Raw genomic sequence first — 10000 nt, 5'->3', positions numbered from 1 at the left:
TAAGCAATAAAATGAAAGCTTATGTCCTTCCAAAACGATTATTCTAGTTGAACTGAGCTGTCAGTGACATCTCCACTTTATTAAACATCGTGAGCGACCATGCTTTGGTAGGTCACGCCGCAGGCGAGTGAGGTTTTTGCCCTACACGCGGGTCGGCTTCACAAATCCGGGAATAGGACACCTCCAGGTATTAAATCTCCTTGGTAATGACACTTCTTATGCTGTGCACTTCCTATTGCAACATTACCCAATTGGTGCCAGCTAAATTCCTTTCAGTTATAGTACTACCCCCCCCCCCTCTCTCTCTCTCTCTCTCTCTCTCTCTCTCTCTCTCTCTCTCTCTCTCTCTGTATGACTATTGCTATATGAAATGTGTATGCCCCACGACGTAAGGTGCTTTCAGGATAAAAATTTATATGTATCAAACCCATTTACATTTTAGATCTAAGAAATATTGCTTCCAATATTTGTCTCAATGAATCTCCAATCTCACTCAAGAATATTTTAATGTTTTCCTTCGTTAATTAAGGAAAATCTGCATGGAAAAGAATTATACGCTAAGATACCTTATCCTATTAGCGCCTGTCGCAGACGAGGGCAAAAGTGTCCTCTGTAAGAGAGAAAGTGAAAAGTAAGATAAGAAAGAGAAGCCTTTCTGACTCTTCAATCCAGGCATTAGGATGTGTCTCAAAGGTTATGAGAGGCCTCTTTGCATCTGAGAAGACCCTCGTTCAATGCACGTCGTCTCCGTGGAATTTTGAGTGGCGTGTGAATCCGTATACAAATGCATGAGGCTTTCGGAGATGTAGGCGTTAAAAGAAAAGGTAGGACAAATCTCTGATAAATTTTGATGCATGTTATCATTCTGATTTTTTTTTTTTTTTTTTTTTAGTTTATGTCCTTGCTGGGCTTGTAGCTTAGCAAGTAATAATAATAATAATAATAATAATAATAATAATAATAACGATGATGATGATGATGATAATACGATGATACAAGGTATGTGATTACAAAACTTTGTGCTAACTTCGCTTGCATGCAATATATGGAGAAGAAAAATATTCAATTAATGTTTGTTACAAAGATATTAAATGATCGTAGTTCGAATCTGTGCAAAATATAACTTTGTCATTTTTGCGGCCTTTCTTTTCTCACAGTTTTACGCTTCAATTAGTAGACATAAAGCGTTAATGTCCCAAGCCATTGGCACTGTCCAACTAAGCAGTATCCAATTAGTGACCTATGTCTATCAAATGCAGCGTGACTCACTATTCTTGTTTCTCTAATACCCAGTCAAACATACAAAGCGACCACGATTGGGCACAGGCTCTTGTGTTGGCAGCCCGTACGGACAGCCCTTAATGCTCAAAACTCGATTGCCACATAGTAATTCCTTGCGACGTAAAGAAAGGGCAATCGCAAAAAGGTTTTAAACGGTCTTAAGGCGAATCTTTAAACTAACTGGTCATCAGAGGTTACACTGGTCTCTAGACCGGATAGGTTTCAGCATCATCTTTTCTAGAGAGTAGATAAATCAAGAAAGCAACATTATTTGTTTATATTCTAGACAAATAATGTTGTTCTCTTGATTCTTACATTACTGGTGCGTTTCGACCAGTCGCCGGTCGATAGCTAGTCATCGACTAATCCCGTCTCAATATTTTCCGTGAACAGGTATCAGTCAATCAATGGCAAGTTTCTAAACCTAACACTAAATAATCATCGGTCATAACTTTTTGGCAAAATTTACTGCATTGGTATTGGCGCTGTCGTATTGAAATCAGCACCCGATGGATCTCACAAACCGGTCTCTGCGGGTATGGCTTGATCTGAAGAGTAATATAAGTTTATTAATATGTTCAAGAGATTCCTCCATGATAAAACATCCAAGTTTCAAAGGGAAGTGAGTTCTGCTAACTCAAGTTGTTGAATACCATGAATTGTGAGGGTTAGTTGATTGTATTCTCGCCACAACCACAATGCAGACCAAAATTAATTATGTCTGTACTCAATTTGTGAAGTAACTGCCCATATATACATACGTATGCCTTTGAATTTTGCATACATACACACACATACACACAAACACACAGACACACATATATATATGTATATATATACGCATATATATATATATATATATATATATATATATATATATATATATATATATATATATGTTTAGGAGATTGGTTAATTTCTGTGCTTTGAAGAATTTTTATTGTTTTATGTTTCAAAGAAAGAGTAGAATTCTTCGTTACCTAGAATGAGTTGAAGTGTGTTCAATAAAAGAAGAAATATCAAAAGTAAGAAAAATTATTTTGTTAAAATCCTAAGAAACAATGTTATTAGATTAGCTAATATATATATATATATATATATATATATATATATATATATATATATATATATATATGTATAATATATATATATATATATATATATATATATATATATATATGCAATATATCTCTTATACCTAGATATACATGTACTGTACGTAAATTCTGACCTTTAGATAATTTTAAGAAAAATTACACGGTTGTATATTCAAGGCTATGTAATTATTTCATAAACACAGATAAAATTAATAAAACTTCTCAGGACATAGTATAAGTCTCTCTCTCTCTCTCTCTCTCTCTCTCTCTCTCTCTCTCTCTCTCTCTCTCTCTCTCTCTCTCTCTCTCTGTGGGGGGGGGACCCTGTTATAGCTGAAAATGTGCTGATTTGATCGTAAACTCAGTATTGGTGCATAATTAGAAATTTTCAAAGAATAAGAGTAGTAAATAATACACACTATCATATCTTTCACTGAAAAAATATCTCAATATTATCTCGGTACATTCTCGTAAATTCGAAAAGAAATTAAATCTTCAAGAAACCTTATCTTATCAGTAATGAGTACCGCAGACGCGTGCAGAAGTGTCCTCTGAGTACCAAGTGAAGAGTGACATTAATAGATAAGTGTTTGTAGCTCTTATGTGGCAGTGGGGGTGCCAGAGATAAATCAGTATTCTCTCTCTCTCTCTCTCTCTCTCTCTCTCTCTCTCTCTCTCTCTCTCTCTCTCTCTCTCTCTCTCTCTCTCTCTCATTTTTACTGATTGGAAAGGGAAATAAGAACATTTGTAATATAATTTTTATTTGATAGGTATTTAATATACTTCATTAAAAAAACAAATCTGTGAATTAAGAAAATTTAGAAACAATCTAAAAAGTAATGTAGATCTCATTTTTTATCATCGTACGTTTATGGTGTAAGTAGTACTTTCGAAAAAGAAGGGACTCTGGCACTGCCTCTTGGCAGTGGGGGTGTAACTCAGAGGTAGAGTGCTCGCTTCGCATGTGAGAAGTCCCGGGTTCAATCCCCGGCATCTCCAAGGAGTTTTAAGGCTAGAATTACACAAGAGTTTACGTGACCGTGAATAACTTAGCGGTGATGTGCATTCATTAATAGTATCTGAAATTCATAACCTTTGTCTATTATAGGTTACTAGTGTACGTGACTTGTAAAAATTACTATATTACTGCTCACACAACGCCCTCTCACCAGGGTATCACTACTTTCTCTCTCTGATTTTATTTTATTAATTTCTTAGCTTTTATATAAATATTTTTATTCCGGAATTTAATCGGACCAGCTCTGTAATAGCCGAGCTTCACTCACTGGGCTGGTTTATCTCCTTTTGCTTATTGGTCAGCATTTGCATTGACCTGGTAGCTTAACCTCCCGCTCGTTATGCTTTGATATATTCATTCTTCATCAGTGCACCGGTAGTCCAATCAAGGGTCGTTTCATCCATTTATAGACAGTTTGGTGAGGCTGCCAAGTTGGATGATTGTGAATTTACATAACGAAACAAGTCAAGCGAAAGCATATATGTCTTCAGATGTTCATCAAATGAATGCGAAATAAGTTTATACAGTGACGCTAGTTAATGTGAAATTTAAAGAAATCTAAGTTTCCAGTTTACTAATCTCGGTTTAGCGTTGTGGTAACCCATTGGAAAACCCATTGCCTGGCAATCTGGTAGAAGGGAGTTAAATACTCGCCCAAGCTCGATAGTTTCTAGGGTCTGAAACTCTTCCTCCTAGTGAGCTAGGAATGTGGGGTTTGAGGGAAATAGGTCTACCTGCTGAGTCATCAGCAACTATTTTCTGGCCCTCCCTGGTCCAACCTTGATGGAGAAGAGCTTGAGCGCTTATCATATGCACTGTATTATATGGTCAGTTCTATTTTCATTGTCCTGTCCCTTACTCTTTCATTCATTAAAATATAAACATTTGTGTGAGACAAAAAAAAAAGGACAATGTTTCATAGGTGGAGTAAATCTCTCAATCTCTCTCTCTCTCTCTCTCTCTCTCTCTCTCTCTCTCTCTCTCTCTCTCTCTCTCAAGTGGTAAATCATTAGGTTACTTTTATGTCAAATGGACAATTGCTCTGAATTATTTATAAATCTTTAAATATGGATTAGGTTCATTCGAACATTCGGATAGTTGAATTTAGCTGTTTTATTGGTGCTTTAATTTTTGTGTAAATATATCAAAGAAATTAACGATTAAATTCAACACTAAATAGTATATTCGAAATAGGAGAAAACACAACAACACTTCTCTTAGGATAGTGATAAATAACGAAGAATTGGTTTTGTGTTAATAAAAAGCCAAAATGTAGAAGTGTACCCCTCGAGTAGACAAGTGGGTTTCAGGTCAGATAGAAAATACCTCCCAGGCATGTCACATTTTAAAGTGGTTAATTAAACATATAAATCAATTTTCACAATAATCTCTAGACTAGGGGAATCGAAATGTTTAAAAAATCACCTCCGGAATAGAAATTATTAAATAATCATTTCAGATATGGAAATGATAAAACTGTCATCTCTGGAATAGAAATGATTAAACAATGACATCTGGAATGGAAATGATTAAGGATTCCAACAAGGGAAGACTTTAGAATTACGTTACGTTAGTTATAATAGAGAGAGAGAGAGAGAGAGAGAGAGAGAGAGAGAGAGAGAGAGAGAGAGAGAGAGAGAGAGAGAGAGAGAGAGAGAATGAATATGGTCATTTAAGTTACAATAAAATTTTCAGCTTCAATTGACTGTGCCAGCCCCACCTGGCCAACCTCCCCAGCCAATAAGGGAACATCTGATAAGTCACATTCGAACTCCTAATTTAATATTTCACTGTCTGCCAATCACGTTCAGTCCTTGTCCCCTTTCAGAGAGAGGGACCTTATGCAAGTTACAGATTATACGAAGGTTTATTATTAGAACTGAAGAGAATTTCCTCTTCCAGTGCGGAAGTGCATCTTCAAGTTAATGAATGACTTCCTCTTTTTGTTAGAACAGCAGTGAAAGAAAGGAAGTTTTTTTTAGTTACCTAGTCTCGTGTGTTTTATTTAAAGGAGTTATATTCGTTTTAGAACAGGACATGGTTCTCAAAAAGATTCTGTTTTTAATCTAGAAATTTCAAAGTATGTTGATTTCAATAATACAAAAGTTAATGTTTATATAATGGAAACACAGTATTTCAGTGTTTCTGGAGCAATGCATGAATATAGCACTAATACATATATTTGTCAAGTATGTATTATATAATATATATATATATATATATATATATATATGCACACACACACATATATATATATATATATATATATACACATAGATTGAGAGAGAGAGAGAGAGAGAGAGAGAGAGAGAGAGAGAGAGAGAGAGAGAGAGAGAGAGAGAGAGAGAGAGAACATTCTAGCCCTAGCGCCCAGCAGCCCACCCAACACTAAATTGCTAAATTGGCACTAGTGTCTAATGGTGACTAAAAAGAAGGAAAAAAGTCGTGGTTCCAGCGACTTCATCCCCAAAGAGTTATTGAGTAAGTGGAAGGTTTTACCTCCTATACTCAATTTTTTTTAATGAGGCGTCTTTGCACTGACTCTCAGCGGTGCCCTTTTTAGCTCGGAAAAGTTTCCTGCTATCTGATTGGTTAGAATTATCTTGTTCAACCAATCAGCGATCAGGAAACATTTCCGAGCTTAAAGGGCACCCCTGCGAGTCGGTGCAAATCTGCCTCACTAAAAACAATTGTCTATAGTGACACAGGGATTATATTGCATATGGCAAAAAAAAAAATCGTAATAAGTGAAATTTGAATGATCGAATTAACCTTCATATTATCAGATTTTTTTTTTCATTTATTTTTTTAATAATTTTTTTTTTATATTGATGCAGTGAGAAATGAGCGCAAAAATTTTGTTTACCTGATTTCCAATGTAAATAAAGAAGCTTATGCGTTTCCCCAAGTCTCTGAATACTTTTTTTTATCGAAGTATTATTGTTCAGAAGACCCATCAATTATCAGATAACTATTACGAATGGTCGCATTTCTCGCTACAAGCCTTAATTCCATCAGCATAATTATTGTTAATACGCCTATTAAATTTTGAATAGTTTGCCTATCTCTGTTATGCCGACATCATTTATCGCCCTCAGTAAGAGGTTATTACGCGTCATTATCATTAAGTAGGCGAGGCTTAATTGCAGGAGAGAATCTGGTGTTCCATTTCGCTCTTTCATCGGGAAATCGTTTTGGAATTGTATTTCCTCTTGTAGAGATCTGTAAATATCAGCTTCGTGTGAATGTAGGCATAAGCTATCTTATTACTTGTCAAATCAGTTTTCCTTATGGGGAAAATGTTGTTTATCTTGGTCTGAAAAACGGTCATAAGAATTTAGTTTGACGATTTATGAAATATGATTTAGTGTTACCTTGACCAGGAGTGAACCCAGTTGGGAAGCAACACAGGGGGGAGACTTAGTACTAGGGTAAGTTAAGGATACGGCAGTCTATTTGGGAGTCAACCCCTCCCTCCGCTCCGGTAGGTAAGTAGATAAGGATACGCCTCCTGCACTAGGTTATGTTTATTTCCTGATATTTGGTTTTCAGTTAGGTTTGTTTCCCTATGTTTTTTTTTTTTTTTCTGTCAGGCTTGTTTCCTGATATTTATTTTCCAGTTAGCTTTGTTTCCTGATATTTGTTTTCCGGTAAAGTTTGTTTCCTGATATGTATTTTGCAGTCTAGTTTGTTTCCTTATATTTTTTTCCAGTCAGGTTTGTTTCCTTTTATTTGTTTTCCAGTCAAGTTTCTTTCCTGATATTTGTTTTCCAATCAAATTTGTTTCCTTATATTTATTTTTCCATTCAGGTTTGTTTCTTGATTTCTTTTTCAGTCAGGTTTGTTTGCTGATATTTGTATTCCAGTCAAGTTGTTTCCTTATATTTTTTTCCAATTAGGTTTGTTTCATGATATTTGCTTTCCAATCAAATTTTATTACTGATATTTGTTTTCTTGTTAAGTTTGTTTCCTGATATTTGTTTTCCTGTCAGGTTTGTTTGCTAATATTTGTTTTCCAGTCAAGTTTGTTTCCTGATAATTTTTCAGTCAGGTTTGTTTTGCTGATCTTTGTTTTCCAATCGGGTTTGTTTCCTGATACTTGTTTTCATCAGGTTTATATGCTAGTATTTGTTTTCCTGTCATGTTTGTTTCCTGATATTTGTTTTCCAATCAGGTTTGTTTGCTAATATTCGTTTCCATGTCATATTTGTTTCCTGATATTTGTTTTCCAGTCAAATTTGTGTCATATTTTTTTCCAGTCAGGTTTGTTTCCTGATATTTGTTTTCCAATCAAGTTTGTTTCCTGATATTTTTCCAGTCAAGTTTGTTTCCTGAATTAAGGACGATCATGTTTGCAAATCCTATTTGTTTTCCTTTCTTTACTAATTGGAGCCAACTGTTAATTTTCCTCTCACTTTTTATTATTGTTGAGGCTTGTTTGTTTCGCTTCTATTAAATATAACACTTTCTTTTATTTTAATAATTAACATAATGTTTTCTCGCGTAACTTTCGATTTTTCATATAAATGATTCGGATGATTTCCATCCACAGGCATTGAAAAAGGAAGACCTGGAATAATTACCAACAGTAGTGGTTTAAATTTAGTTCGTAGTTGAAATCGTATAAGGAAGTCATTTCATTTCATGTGTTATTTAGAAAATATAGTCTTAATTGGTCTCTCCTCCTTTCTGCCCTATATTCTGATCGGAAGGAAATCACACTCGGGAATTTGATTCCTTGTTCATTTTGTACACAAGTCATTATTTAGTATCTTTATAATTTATTTTTTTAAGTTAGCTTCTATTCACATATTTATACAAACCTTTTTTTTTAAACTTATTTTGACAAATTGTGATCTGGATCTTTATTCAGAATAGGAACGACTAATTTCTTACACATAATGGTAATAAAACTAATATTAATTCCTAATGCTTTTGAGGCAAAATCTTCTTGATAATTGCTTCTTTATTAGCTTGGCACCAATATTGTCTTTTGTTCAAGTACCAGAAGAGATTGGTTTATCTGGAGTCCCAATGCTATAAAGGGTTTGAAAAAGTAATCTAATATCATAAACAATTAGTGTATCTGAATTCCCAAGGCTCCATTGGTTTTGAAAGTTTAATCAGTAATGAGTGAACGGATTGTTAGGTGATAACTGAGAGGCGAGATAAATGCAACTAACTTAATTTCAACAGACAGCGAGCTTTTTATACAATGATTTCAGTGTAAGAAGGTCACAGAAATTCAAACAGATCAATGTGAGACGAAACAATCTCAAACCGGTTCTGTTGACAGAGGTGTAGAGCGCCTTATACATTAAAAACAAAAATAAAATACCGTTTCGAAGTAGGAGTGTGAAACACGTAAGGTACAGTAGAATAGTTTAAATGCAAAGAAAGCGAAGGGCATTTTTTCATGTTTTCATTCACCAAATGAGAAGAGAGAACAATAGATTTTGCAGCAATCAGATAAAATGCTGGTATGTACATCACATAGTAATATGCACATTTGTAGGTACATGCGCAAATTCAGGAATTTTGATTTGCACATACAAAGGAATTCGCGCACTTAGGACCCTTTCCACGCTTCCATGAGTCATGCCGCCACCTTTCCATGCAGCATCATCATTCATCGAGGTAGCGAGGCTCATGAATTTTTTCCAGCCTCTTCTGAATCTTGATTTATGGACGGTGATATCCACAAAATTCTTTCTTTTTACACCTTTCTTTTAAAACTTGGATGCTGGTGTTCTTACAGACTGGTATTCATTACTAGTGTACGCAAACAGACAAAAATATAGATACGCACAAACATGCACAGATTCACCCCCTCCCACTCCCTCCCCTTTAACTAACTACAACCACTCTCACCATGGTATGACTACTTCCTTTTCCCCCTAGCCGAGGGAAGGGGAGAGACCGAGTAGTTATACGTCTTTCAATGCCTCTGAGTGTGATCGGATATATATATATATATATATATATATATATATATATATATATATATATATATTTATATATATATATATGCATATATGTGTGTGTGTGTATTAGGTTGGCCAGGACACCAGCCACCCGTCGAGATACTACTACCAGAGAGTTATGGAGTCCTTTGACTAACCAGACAGTACTTCATTGGATTCTTCTCTCTGGTTACGGTTCATTTTCTTTTTGCCTACACATACTGTACACCGAATAGTCTGGCCTATTCCTTACAGATTCTCCTCTGTCCTCATACACTCGGGCACACTGTTCTATCTAATTTTTCTTCTTGTTATGTTAAGGCTTTATAGTTTATATAGAAAATATTTATTTAAATGTTGTTACTTTTCTTGAAATATTTCCTCTTTCCTTGTTTCCTTTCCTCTTTGGGCTACTTTTCCTGTTGGGGCCCCTGGGCTTATAGCATTCTGCTTTTCCAATTAGGATTGTAGCTTAGCAAGTAATAATAATATATATATATATATATATATATATATATATATATATATATATATATATATATATATATATATACAGTATATCATCAGCCATTACTGGTCCACAAAGTCCTCAGAAATGTCCTTCCACTCGCCTCTGCTTATGGTCCTTCTGGGCTAGTCAT

The 10000-nt window shown here is 34.9% G+C and overlaps 1 non-coding gene across 1 annotated transcript; it reads left to right on the top strand.

The window, feature by feature from the left end:
- Positions 1 to 3305: 3305 nt before the first annotated feature.
- On the top strand, positions 3306 to 3377 carry TRNAA-CGC (transfer RNA alanine (anticodon CGC)). Its single transcript has one exon. It is a non-coding gene; the product is annotated as a tRNA-Ala (tRNA).
- The last annotated feature ends 6623 nt before the right edge of the window (positions 3378 to 10000 follow it).

The sequence above is a fragment of the Palaemon carinicauda genome, chromosome 22, assembly GCF_036898095.1.
Source record: "Palaemon carinicauda isolate YSFRI2023 chromosome 22, ASM3689809v2, whole genome shotgun sequence".
Lineage (NCBI taxonomy): Eukaryota > Metazoa > Arthropoda > Malacostraca > Decapoda > Palaemonidae > Palaemon > Palaemon carinicauda.
Note: the sequence above shows the minus strand (reverse complement) of the source record. Positions and strands in the feature narration are given on the sequence as shown.